Here is a 16143-nt window from a genome sequence, read left to right as displayed (position 1 = left end):
TCCACTAGCTCTCATTTGTCTGACTTGCTCATTACCTCCTTCTTAAACAGAGGTGCTACGTTAAATATTTTCTGGACATACTCTGACTCTGATCGTTCCTGAAAGATCACTACCATTGCCTTTACAATCTCCCTTGAGCTGTTTCCTTCAGTACTCTGAGATGTAGTCCATCTGGTCTGCATGATTTATCTATCTTCAGACTTTTCGGCTTCCCCAGCACCTTCTCCTTTGCACCCTGACTCTCTTGAAGCTCTGATATGCTGCTGGTGTCTTCCACTGTGAAGTCTGATGTAAAGTACCTATTCAGTTCCCCATTACTACTCCAGCATAATTTTCCAGTGATCCAATGACCACTCTTGCCTCTCTCTTACCTTTAAGATATCTAAAAACAACTTTTGCATTCTTCTTTTATATTACTAGATAGCTTACTCTCATATTTCATCTTCTCTCCCCATTTTGCTTTTTTTAGTTATCCTCTACTGAGTTTTAAAGGCTTCCTAATCCTCTGCTTTCTCACGAATATTCACCAAATTTTATCCTTTTTCTTTTGCTTTTATGCTGTCCCTGACTTCCCTTGTCAGCCATGGTAGCCTTATCCTGCCCTTAATATGTTTCTTCTTCCTTGGGATAAATTTCTGCTGTGTCTCCAAAATTATCCCCAGAAACTCCTGCCATTGCTGCTCCACTGTCTTCCTTGCTAGGCTCCCCTTCCAATCAACGCTGATCATCTCCTCCCTCAAGTCTTTATAGTTACCTTTACTCAATTGTAATATCATTTCATCTGATTCGAGTTCCTCCTTCTCAAACTGCAGGGTGAATTCTATTATATTACAGTCACTGGCCCCGAGGGGTTCCTTCACCTTAAGCTCCCTAATCAAGTCTGCCTCATTACACATCACCAAATCCAGAATTGCCTGTTCCCTAGTAGACTCTACCACAAACTACTTCAAAAACCCATCTCATAGGCATTCCCCAAATTCATTTTCTTGAGATCCACTGCCAATCTATTTTCCCTGTCCACCTGCATACTGAAGTCTCCCATGATTATTGTGTAGTGCCTCTCTTACATGCCTTTTCTATCTCCTTCTTTTCTTGTCCACATCCTGACTACTGCCAGGAGGCCTGTACACAACTCCCATCAGGGTCTTTTTTCCTTACGATTCCTCAACTCTGCCCACCTTTTATACCACCCACAGGGTTTCTTTTTTAAACATCATCTCCTTTCAAGTATGGCATGTCTTTTTGTCTCTTAAGTCTTCCGTCATAACTCAGTTATCCATAATATGATCAGCTTTGAGTCTTCTCTGCATTGCCTTCATGCACAAGTGTCAAATCTATATCACTTCTATTTATATATTATAAAATTTCTCTCCGTGTGGTCTGACCAGAAAGCTACATAATTCAATAACCACTTCCTCTTACTGTAGTCCATCATTTTGGCCATGTCTTGTGAGGAAGGAAGTCTATTAATAGTCCTGAATCTGATTCAACTTATCCATCTTGTTTAACTCCACTAATGGGTTTTTCAATGCTGCCCACTTTAATTCTTGTGTGTGGTATACCTTTCCTGAAAGTACCAATTGTGTAATATTTTCACTTAAATAATGTCATGGCTCATTTTATATCCAATGTTCTAAACAATTGGTGCTTCAGTGAGTATAAGACAAACTCTGTTAATTGTGTAATTTATATCACTGCTCAATGCCAAACAGTCATGGAGAGATCATCAACAAAATATGTCAAATCATATATACACAAGATCAAGATTCTCTTTCCTGACAGCACTGTGTGTTTGTATAGCTAACCCAAACAGTTCAAGAAAACAGCTCAGCACCACTTTAGAAGAGTAATTAGGATGGGCAATAAATGGGGAGGAGGCAATAGCCTACTGGTTTTATTGCCAGACTATTAATCCAGAAACTCAGCTAATGTTCTGGGGACCTGGGTTCAAAACCTGCCATGGCAGATGAATTTGATATTGAATTCAATAAAATCTGGAATTAAGAATCTACTAATGACAATGAAACCATTGTCGATTGTTGGAAAAACCCATCTGGTTCACTAACGTCGTTCAGGGAAAGAAATCTGCCATCCTCACCTGGTCTGGCCTGCATGTGACACCAGACCAACAGCAATTTTGTTGACTCTCAGTTGCCCTCTGAAATAACTAAGAAAGTCTCTCAGTTGTATCATTCACTACAAAGTCTCAAAGAAATGAAACAAGATAAATCAACTAGTATCAACTTAGGCACCAGAAAGGACAATGGTAGAAGTAGCCCTGTCAACACTGCAAAATCCTCCTCACCAACATCTGGGGGCTGAATTCAATCAAGGTTGGCAGTAAGGAGCCCTAGCAGAATTGGAATCAATGGGTACCAGGGAGCAAACTCTTTGCTAGTGGGAGTCGGGCACATAGGAAGATGGTCGTGGTTGTTGGAAGACAGTCATCTCAGCTTCAGGACATCTCTGGAGGAGTAATCCAGGATAACTAGGCCCAACCATCTTCAGCTGCTTCATCAATGACCTTCCCTCCATCATAAGGTCAGAATTGGGGATGTTTGCTGATGATTGCACAATGTTCAGCACCATTCGTGATTCCTCAGATACTGAAGCAGTCCATGTTCAAATGCAACAAGAAATGGACAATATCCAGGCTTGGGCTGACAAGTGGCTAGTAACATTCGTGCCACACAAATGGCAGGTAATGAACTTCTCCAATAAGAAACAATCTAACCACCGCCTCTTGACATTCAATGGTGTTACCATCACTGAATCCTCCACTATCAATGTTCTGGGGATTGCCCAGAAACTCAACTGGACTCTCCACAAACAGTGGCTACAAGAGCAGGTGAGAGGTTAGGAATGCTGTGGTGAGTAACTCACCTTCGGACCCTCCAAAGGCCTGAGCACCATCTACAAGGCACAAGTCAGGAGTGTGAAGGAATACTTGCCACTTGCCTGGATAAGAGCAGCTCCAACAACATGCAAGAAGCTTGACACCATTCAGGACAAAGCAGCCCACTGGATTGACACAACATTTGATAAGGTTTGATAAGGTTCCCCATGGTAGGCACATGCAGAAGGTAAGGAGGCATGGGATAGGGGGAAATGTGGCAGATTGGATTCAAAATTGGCTGACCCTTAGAAGACAAAGGGTGGTAGTGGCTGAAAATATTCAACATGGTGCTCAGTTACGAGTGGTGTACCACAAGGATCTGTTCTGAGTCATCTTCTATTTGTGATTTTTGTAAATGATTTGGATGAAGGAGTGGAAGGGTGGATTAGCAAGTTCGCGGACGATACGAAGGTGGGTCGCGTTGTGGACAGTGCGGAGAGCTGTTCTAGGTTACAAAGGGACATTGATAGGATGCACAGCTGGGCTGAGAAGTGGCAGATGGAGTTTAACCCTGAAAAGTGTGAGGTGATTCATTTTGGAAGGACAAACTTGAAAGCAGAATACAGGGTTAATGGAAAGATTCTTGGCAGTGTGGAGGAGCAGAGGGATCTTGGGGTTCATGTTCACAGTTCCCTGAAAGCTGCCACCCAGGTGGATAGAGTTGTTAAGAAGGCATATGGTGTGTTGGCTTTCATTAATAGAGGGATTGAGTTCAAGAGCCGTGAAGTTATGCTCCAGCTATACAAAAGCCTGGTTCGGCCACATCTGGAGTCTGGTGTCCAGTTCTGGTCACCTCATTACAGGAAAGATGTGGAAGCGTTGGAAAAGGTGCAGAGGAGATTTACCAGGATGTTGCCGGGAATGGAGGGAAGGTCTTATGAGGAAAGGTTGAGAGAGCTAGGGCTTTTCTCTTTAGAAGGACGAAGGATGAGAGGTGACTTGATAGAGGTGTACAAAATGATCAGAGGTATAGATAGAATAGATAGCCAGAGACTTTTTCTTAGGGTGGAGGTAGCTTTTACAAGGGGACATAGTTTTAAAGTGAAAGGAGGTAGATATCGGGGAGATGTCAGAGGTAGGTTCTTTACTCAGAGAGTGGTAGGGACGTGGAATGCATTGCCGGAGAGGGTAGTGGAGTCGGCCTCGTTGGGGGCATTTAAGCGGCTATTAGATAGGCGTATGGATGATAGTATAAGGTAGCGGTGGAGGTTAGATAGACCTTAGGTTTCGGGTAAAATTTCGGCACAGCATCGTGGGCCGAAGGCCCTGTACTGTTCTATGTTCCATGTTCTAACATCCACAAGCATCCACCCTCTCCATCACCGATGCTCAGTAGCAGCAGTGTGTACTGTCTACAAGATGCACTGCAGAAATTCAAAGATCCTCAGGCAGCACCTTCCAAACTGATGACCACTTCCATCTAGAAGGACAAGGGCAGCAGACATTTGGGAACACCATCACCTTCACGTTCTTCTCCAAGCCACTTACCATCCTGACTTGGAAATATATGGCCGTTCCTTCACTGTCACTGGTTCAAAATCCTGGAATTCCCTCCCTAATGGCGCTGTGAGTCAGGTGCACTGCAGCTGTTCAAGAAGGCAGCTCACCACCACCTTCTCAAGGGCAACTAGCGACAGGCAATAAATGCTGGGCCCAGCCAGCGATGCTCACATTCCACAAAAAAAAATTTTAAAATTGCTATTTTAGACAGCTATGCGCATATTGCATGAAAGGATGAAAAAAAACACTGTTAAGTGCATTATCTAAACAAAGGACTTAGAAGCAGGAGTAGGCCATTGGCCCTTCAAGGATTATTATTATTAAGGGTATAGACAGTAAAAAGTATAAAATTGTGGAATCTTACCTTAAGCAAGCCACTGGCAGCAACTATCAAAACAGGTTGGTGTTAACCACATACTGCCCTCATGCCACAGTTTACAAGTACAATTTTCAAAATTGATCCGACAATGAGAAACATCCAAACTGGGTCCCACATCTCAGCAGCAAGGTGTGGAATAGTGTGTGCACAATGTGACTGAACAGAATGCAGGAATTCTGAATGGAAATACCACACTCTAGACAAGGATAAAGTGAAAATATCATGAGGATGTCCCAAAGATTGGAATATTTTGGAAGGTAAATGCTGAAGATACCTTTCAGGGTTGTTCAAGGAGCATTATTAAAATTGGAAATCAACTGCTCAGGATCTCCGATCTCAACAGAGAAACATCACATTTTAACCCATTGGAACCCCACAGTTCAAGGTTCACCTTTCCATACAAGCAAGAGCTCAGTATTTTAGATTAAGGTCGAAGAGCTGATTGAATGTCCTATTAGTTAAGTCTCAAGAGTAATGAACAACTGTCTAACATTCAGTGCAAGCAATGTGACTGAATCCTTCTATTGGGTTGAGGAGCCTCTGAAGCGAATCTCTCCTTTTTATTGAACGCTCACCAATGATAATCTTGCAGTTTTGAACCACAGTAACTGCCAGGTTTCAGAGACCCAAATGCCTCCATCAAACTCTCAATGCTCTCATCGGTAGACCCTCATGGTGTTACACTACAAGAGGTCTCATATGCATTGTTCACCTCATTCTGTCATTCTGGTCTTCCCAGCCACATTTCACAGGGATCGTCAATCAGCAACTTACATCTGGTTCCAACAACTGCTATCCCTTTTATCAGAGACGGTCCTGTTTTTCCAGGGAATTAGGAAATGTTCCACTAAAAGATCCTACCACAGAACCTTCACCAGTGAATGCACTGTAGTTTTGAAACTGACAGAAAATTCAGTAAAGGGGAAAGATGAAATGGGTAGGCTGTGAACTCCAGATACAGTAGGTTTAAATAAACACCCAAGGCAAACCTACTGCTCTCACCTATGGTGAATGATTAAGCAGGAATGGCATTTACTCAGTGGGGTGCTAATATAGACAAATCCACCACCTCTGCCAGAACGAAGTTCAGAGCAGGAACGGCAATGGTCAACCTTTCTCCTTCCCAATGCCAACTGAGTCCCTTGAGTGGGTAGTTAAAGAGAACATAAGGGTTTCAGCCTGCCACTGTCTGCATGAACCCAACTGTAAATGGGCCTATCACCAAGAGCTTGCTTGACAGGTCCAACTCTGGGGGTTACTTGTCATTTTGGGGCTGCACACATCCTTTGATCAATGGTCCTGGAGATTGCTGCTGAGTAAAGAGACCTTGGAGTGCAGGTTCATAGTTCCTTGAAAGACAGGATAGTGAAGAAGGTATTTGGTGTTCTTGCTTTTATAGGTCAGTGCATTGAGTATGGGAGTTGGGACGACATGTTGCGGCTGTACAGGACATTGGTTCATCCACTATTGGAGTATTGCATGCAATTCTGATCTCCCTGCTGTAGGAAGGATGTTGTGAAACTAGGAAGGGTTCAGAAAAGATTTATGAGAATGTTGCAAGGGTTGGAGGGTTTGCGCTACAGGGAGAGGCTGAATAGACTGGGTCTATTTTCCCTCGAGCATTGGAGGCTGAGGTGAACTTATAGAGGTTTATAAAATCATGAGGGGCATGTATAGGGTAAATAGGCAAGGCCTTTTCCCCAAGGTGGGGGAAATCCAAAAGTAGACAGCATAGGTTTAAGGTGAGAGGGGAAAGATTTAATAGAGATCTAAGGGGCAACATTTTCACGCAGAGGGTGGTGCATGTATGGAATGAGCTGCCAGAGGAAGTGGTGGAAGCTGGTATAATTACAACATTTAAAAGTCATCTGGTTGATATATGAATAGGAAGGGTTTAGAGAGATATGGGCCAAATGCTGGTAAATGGGACTAGATTTATATATGAGAGCTGGTCAGCATGGACGAGTTGGACCAAAGGGTCTATTTCTGTGTTGTACAGCTCTGTGACTCTATAAAGGCATTTTGCACCTGATCAAAGCAGTGGGCATTGGGAAGAAGTGGGTGCTAACAAGTAACAACCGTGCCCCTGCTTCTGATGTCCCACCCTCTGTCCCCCAACCCCTACACTGTGAAACTTCTTCCTCACAACGGAGCCTGGGTCCTCCACATAACGGAATGTATCCTTCGAGCAGCAGGCACAGCCTTCTCAGTGGCGCCACAGAGCTCAGGCGCTGGTGACCTCTAATTGGCTGGCAGCTCTCTCTAGGCCACACTTTTGCCCCTAAGGTCTTGATTGCAAGGGTAAGGCATGAAAGTAGCCTTGCCACTGCCTGATTTGCATACGATTTATTTCATCTTTTTTTCCGAAAAGAGACAGCTGGGCTCCAGCTACGAAGCGAGACCCGTGATGCCACATTGCCCGTCTTTACACAGTTCGGCAAGAAAACCTCTGAGTTGTACTTGTTCTGAATTACTTGTTACCTTTTCTCTATTTCTCTGTAATAGCTTTTTAAAAGGAGCACATTTATACTTCCGGTACAAAGCTTGATCACACTCAGAAATTTTGAACCAGTATTGCGATCACTTCATTGCAAAAGCAGGAAAATAAATAGAAATGTGCATCAATTTGAGATCCCAGAGACTGATAGCTATCTCCTCCAATAGTCAATACAGCAGTAAGCTCACAATAGTTTACAACTGCTCTATTCTTTGAGCTGATGTGCTGTGTCTGGCCGGCTTGGCAGTCTACACAGAGCTCTTCATTGGGGTCACTCTCTCGAGTCGCCTGCACAGTGGGCTAGATGAAGGAGCCTATTGATTCTCTGCCACTTTGGGAACATTCACTGTTAAAAATCTGGCATCCATTCTAATTGTCCCATTGTTGCTGTCTTGTTAGACTCTGATTAAAGTTCACATTCCCAAATCTTACATCTTGTAACAGCTGCAGTATGTCGCCCACAACATTCCCAACAGCAGAAAAGCAGCAGAAAACCACATTAGGGACAAATTTCTCAGGGAAGGATTCAAATGCAGAGTGAAGCCAAACACCATGGGTTCCATCATGCATAAGGAATTCTTCAAATGAACAAAACGAGCAGGACTCTAAAGTGTCAGCATTGGCCTCTTACAACCTTTTAACACCTCTTTTACTCGCTGACCTAATGTAGATTTTCCCTTTGGGAAGAGGATTCAGCTCAGTTAAACCAGTCGTCCTACAGCAGTGAGATATCATAAGTCCCACTCTCTCAGGATACGTTGGATGAAACCAAGACTTGGCATTAACAGGATAAGGCACTGCCATGGGACTCGTCCATTAAACAGGCACCAACCACAGGTAAAATGGTTGGCAAAGCTTTTCTTCATTAATGACATAAGGCATTTGTTACATTCAGTTGTTTGTGTGTGACAAGAACATGTCACCCACCCTCCTCTTAACATTAAATACATTAGCACAAATTCATCAAGTGCTAATGACTTTCTGGCTTAGTGTAGTAACTGGAATGGTTTTCTTCCTAAATTGTACAGCAACAAAGTTTTATACACAGGGACTTACAGGGGTTCACAAGGGCAACCCAAGCCTGGAACTGAAGGAGAGGTCTGGGGACCAAGGGGTAGAGTTGGCCTGATGGGTGATCCGAGATGTAGGGCAGCTGCGACCGAGAACTGAGAGGCAAGGAGCAGGCCCAGGCTGGGACAGGGACCGAGGGCAAGTCAGCTAGGGCCAGGAACTGAGGGGCAAGACTGTGCTAGGGACTAAGAGGTAGGACCAAGAAATGGATTGGCTTTTATTTGCAATGATTTGTGAAAAACAGGTGTGCTCCCCTAGACTAATCCCAGTTATGCAGGTCACTGTTTTTTCATTCTGAAAGCCAAGATAGCTTAATAAAGTAAAATACTGGCAGAGACTCAGTGGTAATGAACATATTGTCCTGCCAAGAGGCCTGTGAGCTTGTAGCTGGAGGGTGCGGTGTCTGACAGTCTCTCCCTTGACAGAAGCAGGAAGGAGATTTTTTTTTGCACGTACATTAATGCTGCCATGTTGTTGTGCACGTCTCGAGTGAGTCCAGAGAGACTCAGGGTTACCCCTGGACAGTGCTGAAGCAGGAAGCCTATGTGCATTCTATCAGTGTATTGTGTAAGTGCACTATGTAACAGGCCAGAGACCTGGATTTTCAGTCTCAGTTTCTCCTGCAGCACTGAGTGAAGCTATAGGGTAGCTTTTGGCATGGAGATTGCCAATCACACCATCTCCCATTACACTTCTATTCCCCTGCAAGCCTACCTTATGGAATGGATACAGGTCAGACACACCGTGCCACCCACACTCACCCACCTCCACCCCTGTCCATGCCCAGCAGCTGGGTGACTCCTTCACCCTCTAGTTGCACACAAAGCAGACAAAGCACATGCTTTTGCCTTTTCTGTAGTTACAGATTCCCATGCCCACCATCCACCTTCCATAGCCATCAAGTCCTGGAGTGGGACTCGATCCTGGAATTTCTGGCCCAGAGGCATAGGTGCTGCTCACTTCATCACAAGACCTCCCACTGCAAGTTGACTAGGAGGAAAATTAACAGATGGAAACAACAAGATAAGACAAACTCTCAGCAATTCATTCAACATTAAATCTTAGGTCTCTCTGTACTTGAAATTGGCAATGATATTTCTTTATCTGTTCACTGTGAGTGAGGCTGTAGTGGGCGAAAGTGCATTGCTGTGATATTAACCACTCCTTTATATCCTCGGACAGGACTTCCCTGTCTTTCTACTGACATTTGAATGAACATTTCTACATTTCTTCTAGCCTGGAGGAGACAATGTCATATCTTGTAATTCTTAAAGCGGCAGTGTGCTCTCCTTAAAGGGACACTGTGCTCATTTAAGGGGACACTATGCTCACTTAAAGAGGCACTGTGCTGCCCATATGATAATGTGTTTAGCAAACAAAATAATTACTTCAATCATTACAGCTGAAATTTAAGTTACACCAACCAGTTTCATAAGAAAGTTCAAAGATGCTCCATGAAACAGTTACTTACATTTATATAGCACCTTTCACAGAAAAATGGATGTAATGCCTCAACAAGCAAACAATGTGAGACAAATGAGTGAAACTCTGGCAAGTTCTAGAGAGTGGGAGACAGTGACATAGTGATAAAGTTACAGGACTGGTAATCCAAAGGCCCAAATTAATGTTCTGCCTAAAATCACCCCATGGCAGGTGGTGGAACTTAAGCTCACATCATAACACCTGGAACTGGAAGACAGTTTTGTAGACTATCACTGACCATCATAACAAGCCATCAGGTTCACTAATGCTCATTAACGAAGGAGCTCTGCCACCGTTACTTGTGATTTCAGATTCACAGCAATGTGGTCAACTCTTCACTGCCATTTGAAATAGCCTAGTAAACTAATGAAGGATGGTTCTCATCCTTGCCAGCAATGCCCACAACCTATAGAACATAGCTGAAGGATCCATCATCAATTGTTGGCTGATGGCTGTGGGGCTAGAGATAGAAGACCGCCGAATCATTAGGTGAAAACGTTCCAAGGGGAGGGGGTTGGGCGAGACAATAGAAGGTTGGAATCTATGGATGATGGGGATCTAACTGATATCGGACAGGACAGCACTGAGGGACTATGGGCATTGGAGTCCTGGCTAAAGTGGGACTTTCAGAAAGGAGGAAACAGCCAAAGAATTTTGGAAAATTAGCAGAAAAGCTGTTGGGTTTCAGCAGAGGAAGGGAACATAATACTGGGGCTATGAACATTACAATAGATGTAAGTGGTCTCAGAGAAGTCTGGATGATAGCAAAGATAAAAGGTAAGATAATGTCATCACAGTCCTTCCAGACCATTAGGCTGCTGTCTCATTAGGGACAGACAATTGTTGCTGATTTAATCTAAGGGTCACCATGCCTCAGGCAAGAGAAGAGGTCAAAAAGAGAGTTCTTCATGGATAGCAAAGATATGGGATTTCAGAAAAATGTAGATAGATCAGAGAAGCTGGCATTGTGCTCCTTGCAATGGAGAAGGGATAGAGATATTCAAAATTATGAGGTGCTTTGATTTTTTCAACTAGTTTACTTTGTCTCCACTGGCAAGTGGATCAGACTGAGGCCAGGACTGAGTGTCACAGCCAGGGTTTACACAGTGAGTTGTGATATTTTGGAATGTGCAGTTTGAAAGGATGGTGAAAGCAGTTTCATTAGCACACAGAAAGGAATTTGGATAAGGGAGAAAATTGAAGGGCTATGGGGAAAATGCACAGGGGGGATTTTTTGGATTAATTGGCTAACTCTTTCACAAAGAGCCAGCACATATTGGCACGATAGACCGAATGGCTTCCTGCTGCCCCATTTCATTCTATGATGCTTATCTCTGGGTTGGTTAAGACTGACAGGTCAAATGCTAAAAAGTAGCTAAGTCGAAAAGTAGAAGGTGAGAACGGAGTGGAAATTGGAAGTGCAATTGATAAACTTTTCCAATTCCAGACAAGAGAGGGAAGCAGCACCGATGATATCAATGAAGAACCAGAGAAAGAGTTGTGGGTGGAATGTTCCATGTACCCCACAAAGAGACAGGCATAACTGGTGCTCATGCAGGTGCCCACAGCCACCCCTTTGATCCGAAGGAAGTGAGAGGAGTTAGAAGAGAAGTTTCTCAGAGTGAGTTTTGCTTCCAATTTCCATCCCGCTCTCACCTTCACCTGGTCCATCTCTGACTCCTCCCTTCCCTTCCTCAACATCTCTTTCATTTCTGGGGTTGGGTTGGCCACCAATATCCATTACAAATCAAGCAATTCCAACAGTTCCCTGGACTACACACCCTCACACCCTGCTTCCCGTAAAAACTCTGTTCTTCCAATTCCTCCATCTCTGTTGCATCTGCTGTGATGATGCCAACTTCGACAAGGAGGCCTCCAAAATGTCCACCTTCTTCCTCAGCTGAGGATTCCCCAGCTCCACAGCTGACTCCACACTCAGCCCAGTCTGACCCATTCCTGCACTTCCACCATCACCCCCACTCTTTCCTCCCACAGCAGCAATAGCGTCCCCTTGATCCTTACCTACCACCCACCAGCATCCACATCCAGAGGATGATTAGCCTCCATTTCCGCCACCTCCAGCGGGATGCCATCACAAGACACATATTCCCCTCTCCTCCCTTGTCCACCTTCCACAAATACCATTCCCTCCAGGACACTCTTGTCTACCCTTTTCCTTCACTCCAAACAACTGCCCCACAGCCTACAGTACCTTCCTATGAAACCACAGAAGGTGTAACACCTACCCGTTTACTTTCTCCCTCCTCAGTATCGAAGGGCCTAAACACAGCTTCCAGGTGAAGCAGCACTTTACCTGTACTTCACTCAATCTAGTCTACTGCATTCACTGCTCACAATGTGGTCTCCTCTACATTGGGGAAATGAAGCGTAGACTGGGTGCCAACATACAGAACACCTGTCTGTAGAAAAGACCCTGACACTAAAACACACTACCATGTTCCTTGGCCAACATCTCTGTCTCAGGCTTGCTGCAGTGTTCAAGCAAAGTCAGCGCAAGCTGGAAAAACAGCACCTCATTTTCCACTTGGGAACTCAAATAGCCTTCTGGGCTCAGTGTTGAGTTCAACAATTTTAGGGCTTGAAGCACCTTCTCGCATGTCCTTACCTTAACCTCCACACACCAGGCCTTGTTATCACATGGTCTGCTATTACAAACTACCCATTGTTAGCCACTCACTGTCCTCATTAGGAGCCATTCATTCTCCTAGGCTGGCTATTATCCACTCCTTTGTCCAACTGTTCTTCTCAATCTTTGGGCTCTATCTCCATCTAACTTTTACTCCTTACCCCCTCCACCTACCCTATCTTCTGCATAAAAAACAACTTTTTTATAGCTACCATCAGTTCTGGAGAAGAGTCACTGGACCCAAAACGTTAACTCTGATTTCTCTCCACAGATGCTGTGATAGCTGCTATTTCTGTTTTTGTTCCATTTAAACCCACACTAAGTCAATTTAGCCACATTATTGGGACCATAGAACAAATCGTTGACTTCAACTCCACTTTCTTTTGTACAATACAGACACAGAAGCTAGAAGTTACCTCTGACCCTGAACGTGCAGTGAAAGATCGAGGCTGCACGGCAGAGGAACAGAAACTGTTGATTTGGAGTATCATTGAAAAAGCTCCAGATTCACCACAGGAGAAATTTGCCCTGTGGTGGGCTCCCACTGCACATTCCCCCCCAGCCCCACCACTGTTCTCTGTTTTCAAAAAATTGCTCTATTCATTCCACAAAAGCCTGCTGAGTCCTGCTGCATAATGCATTGCACCCAGGGGTCAGCCCCAAAGTTAAACGAGTGGCCTCATTGTCCTTTCACTCCAAACTCACTACTTTCTGCCTTTTGTTACTGACAACACTCAGTGCAAAAGTTACAGCTAGTTTTTCTTGCCCACAACTGCCCTCTCTCCTGCCACATACAACATTAGTGACACTATACCCAAGCCAAACCAGTTCAGGACACCAGATGAAGTAGTGACTTGATGACAGCATCTGTAAATTAACACGTTCCAAGTTGAAGATTGTAGCATAAAAGACAAAGGTAAGATCACAATGTTGTAGCTCAGGAAATGAATTAACTTGCACATAAAGGTGTGCAGAATCATGATTTCAACTCAGTGAGGGATGGTGAAGGACAATTGTGTTGGGTGTGGTCACAGTGTGAGGAATCCGAAATGTTAATGAATGCATATTATTCATGCAGGAAAGTAAAGCCAATGTCACTGTGATAATGGAAGCTTAATTTGCAATCCCAAAATACAGAGAACAGCACTTGGTCCCTTTCCTATAGCGTGCAATATTGGACACACATGCTATATTGTGTAAGGTAATAACTTGGTCCCTTTCCTATAGTGTGCAATATAGGACACACTTTCTGTATTGTATAAGGTAATGTAAACTGTAATCCTGAAGTGTTTGTGGTGAGGCTATTGTAAATGGGAGCTCAAGCATGTTTCTAATGAATGTTTACAAATTTTATCCTTATCCAGGCTGGGGACGGGTCAAGAATAACATTTGCAAACCCTCATAAGAAACATGCCTGAGCTCCCGTTTACAATATCCACACCAGAAACACACCTTGATAATAGTTTACAATATCTGCACCAGAAACACACCAGGATTACTGTCTACAATATCCACACCAGAAACACACCAGGATTACAATCTATAATACCCACACCAGAAGCACATCTTGATCACAGCCTACAATATCCACACCAGAAACACACTAGGATCACAGCCTGCAATACCCACACCAGAAACATACCAGGATCACAGCCTACAATATCCACACCAGACACACACTACGATTACAGCTTACAATATCCTCTTCATGATTACAGTTTACCGTATCCACACTAGAAAGTATCAGAATTACATACAATTCCCTCTAACAGTTACACCAGAACCTCACTTTCAGTTTATATTTTGATATTTTTATACATTTGTCATGTCCGATATTTTCCCCCATCTGACGTTTGTAACAGTTTAAATCGGAACTTTACTCTTTCCAGTGAGCTGTACCCCTTTCCATCACTTGTCTCTCTGCCTGGGTCTCAGGATAAAAGTTTACCCTGACTCCTCCTGAGGTAGGCTTCCAACCGCGTGTAACATAACACAGTGTGAAGCTGGAGGAATACAGTCAGAGACAGTAAGAACTGCCGATGCTGGAGTCTGAGAGCCGTGTGTATTGACCCTTCGCCCCTGTCATCGCTGACGGATCTTTGATCGATATATTCCATACCTCAGAAGGCAGGTCCCAGTGACTCAGGGACCTGCTCCACCAGAGCCCTGGAAAAGCTGGGAATCTCTGACCCTCCTTTCCCCAGGCTTGGATATACTGAGAGAGATCGGTCGGTTCTAGTTCCCGGAGCTGCTTCTCGTATCGAAAGGACAGCCAGTGTTCAATTTACTTTGAATCATGTCCTTTCAGTCCCTTTCTAAACTTGCTGTCGGTCTGACTGACGGAGGAAAAGTGGTAGCTAAGGCGTAGGGCTCCCAGCGAGGGAGGGAAGTACAGGGAACGCCCAGATGTGGGTGCTTGCTGATCCCACTGGAAGAGGATGAGACTTTATTGCACTGACTTAACTCATCTTCATTATTAGCAAATGTTATTTCCAAACTCCCTCACATTTTTAATTCAGGCTCAGCTGGAGCACTCGGTCCAACTCTGAGGAAAGTACTTAAGGGAGGCATTAGAAACGATTCACCAGAATGGTTCCCAGGGATATGGAATTTCAGCTATGAAGAGAGACTAGAGAAGTTGGGTCTGTTTTCCTTGGAAGAGAGAGAAGATCTGATAGAGCCGTTCAAAGCCATGAAGAATAACCTTGACAGAGTAAATGGGGAGAAACTGTTTTCTCGTCAGGAAAGGACGGACTATGAGAGGGCACGGATTCCAAGTAAATGACAAAACAAAAGCAATTTCAGGAAAAGCTTTATCACATAGTGGGTGGTTAGGGATATAAAGCCTGCCTGCAAGGATGCAGGTTCAGTAGAGGCTTTCAAAATGGGATTTTATTCGAAAAGGAGAAATGTGCAGGATTACGGGGAGAAGGCAGGATGGTGGCTCTGAGTGAAATACCCATTTGGAGCTGAACGGCCAGCTCCCGCGATTCTGAGTTTAATCCGTTCATTGCAATGACCCATTGGCAGACAACAACCATCATCAGGTATTAGTGACAGATTTGGACGAAGAAACGACAGCAGCAGGTAGAACTTACGTTCAATTAATACATCTGAAATTGAAAGCCAATATCTGCAATGACAATGACCATTACAGGGTAATTGTTATTAAAAATGCATATAGTTCACTAATGTCCTTTAAGGAAGGAAATTTGCCATCCTTGTTTGAGCTGGTCTACATGGAACTACAGCATTGGCCAAACAAGACAAAGTTCATGGACAGTCAAGAATGGGCAATAAATGCTGGCCTTGCTAGTGACATCCACTTCCCATCAGAGAATAAAGAAGAAAAGGCTCCAGGGGAGCATAAGCACCAGAAACATCTGTTTGGGCCAAGTGGCCTGTTTCCGTGCTTTACACCCTATGTAATGATTTATCTAGTCGTCCTGACCAGGATGTCATCTGAGAGTCAGCAGAATCGCCACCATCTTTATAGAAGCTGCTGGTTGGGTAATTCAGGCTGATTGAAGGTGAGAGATAGTAGGAACTGCAGATGCTGGAGAATCCGAGACAACAAGGTGCAGGGCTGGATGAACACAGCAGGCCAAGCAGCATCATAGGAGCAGAGAGGCTGACGTTTCGGGCCTAGACCCTTCATCTGATGAAGGGTC

The 16143-nt window shown here is 44.2% G+C and overlaps 1 protein-coding gene across 2 annotated transcripts in view; it reads right to left on the bottom strand.

Moving 5' to 3' along the window:
• Positions 1-14893, bottom strand: part of LOC109922394 (KN motif and ankyrin repeat domain-containing protein 1-like) — a 63279-nt gene extending 48386 nt beyond the window's left edge. For both annotated transcript variants that reach the window (XM_048613980.1, XM_048613979.1), the window contains exon 1: positions 14592-14893. The gene's annotated coding sequence lies outside the window, so the exon portion shown is untranslated. The remainder of the gene's footprint in view (positions 1-14591) is intronic.
• Between the last annotated feature and the right edge of the window lie 1250 nt (positions 14894-16143).

The sequence above is a fragment of the Rhincodon typus genome, chromosome 29, assembly GCF_021869965.1.
Source record: "Rhincodon typus isolate 14 chromosome 29, sRhiTyp1.1, whole genome shotgun sequence".
Lineage (NCBI taxonomy): Eukaryota > Metazoa > Chordata > Chondrichthyes > Orectolobiformes > Rhincodontidae > Rhincodon > Rhincodon typus.
The sequence above is the reverse complement of the archived record's forward strand: the minus strand, read 5'-3'. Positions and strand labels throughout refer to the sequence as shown.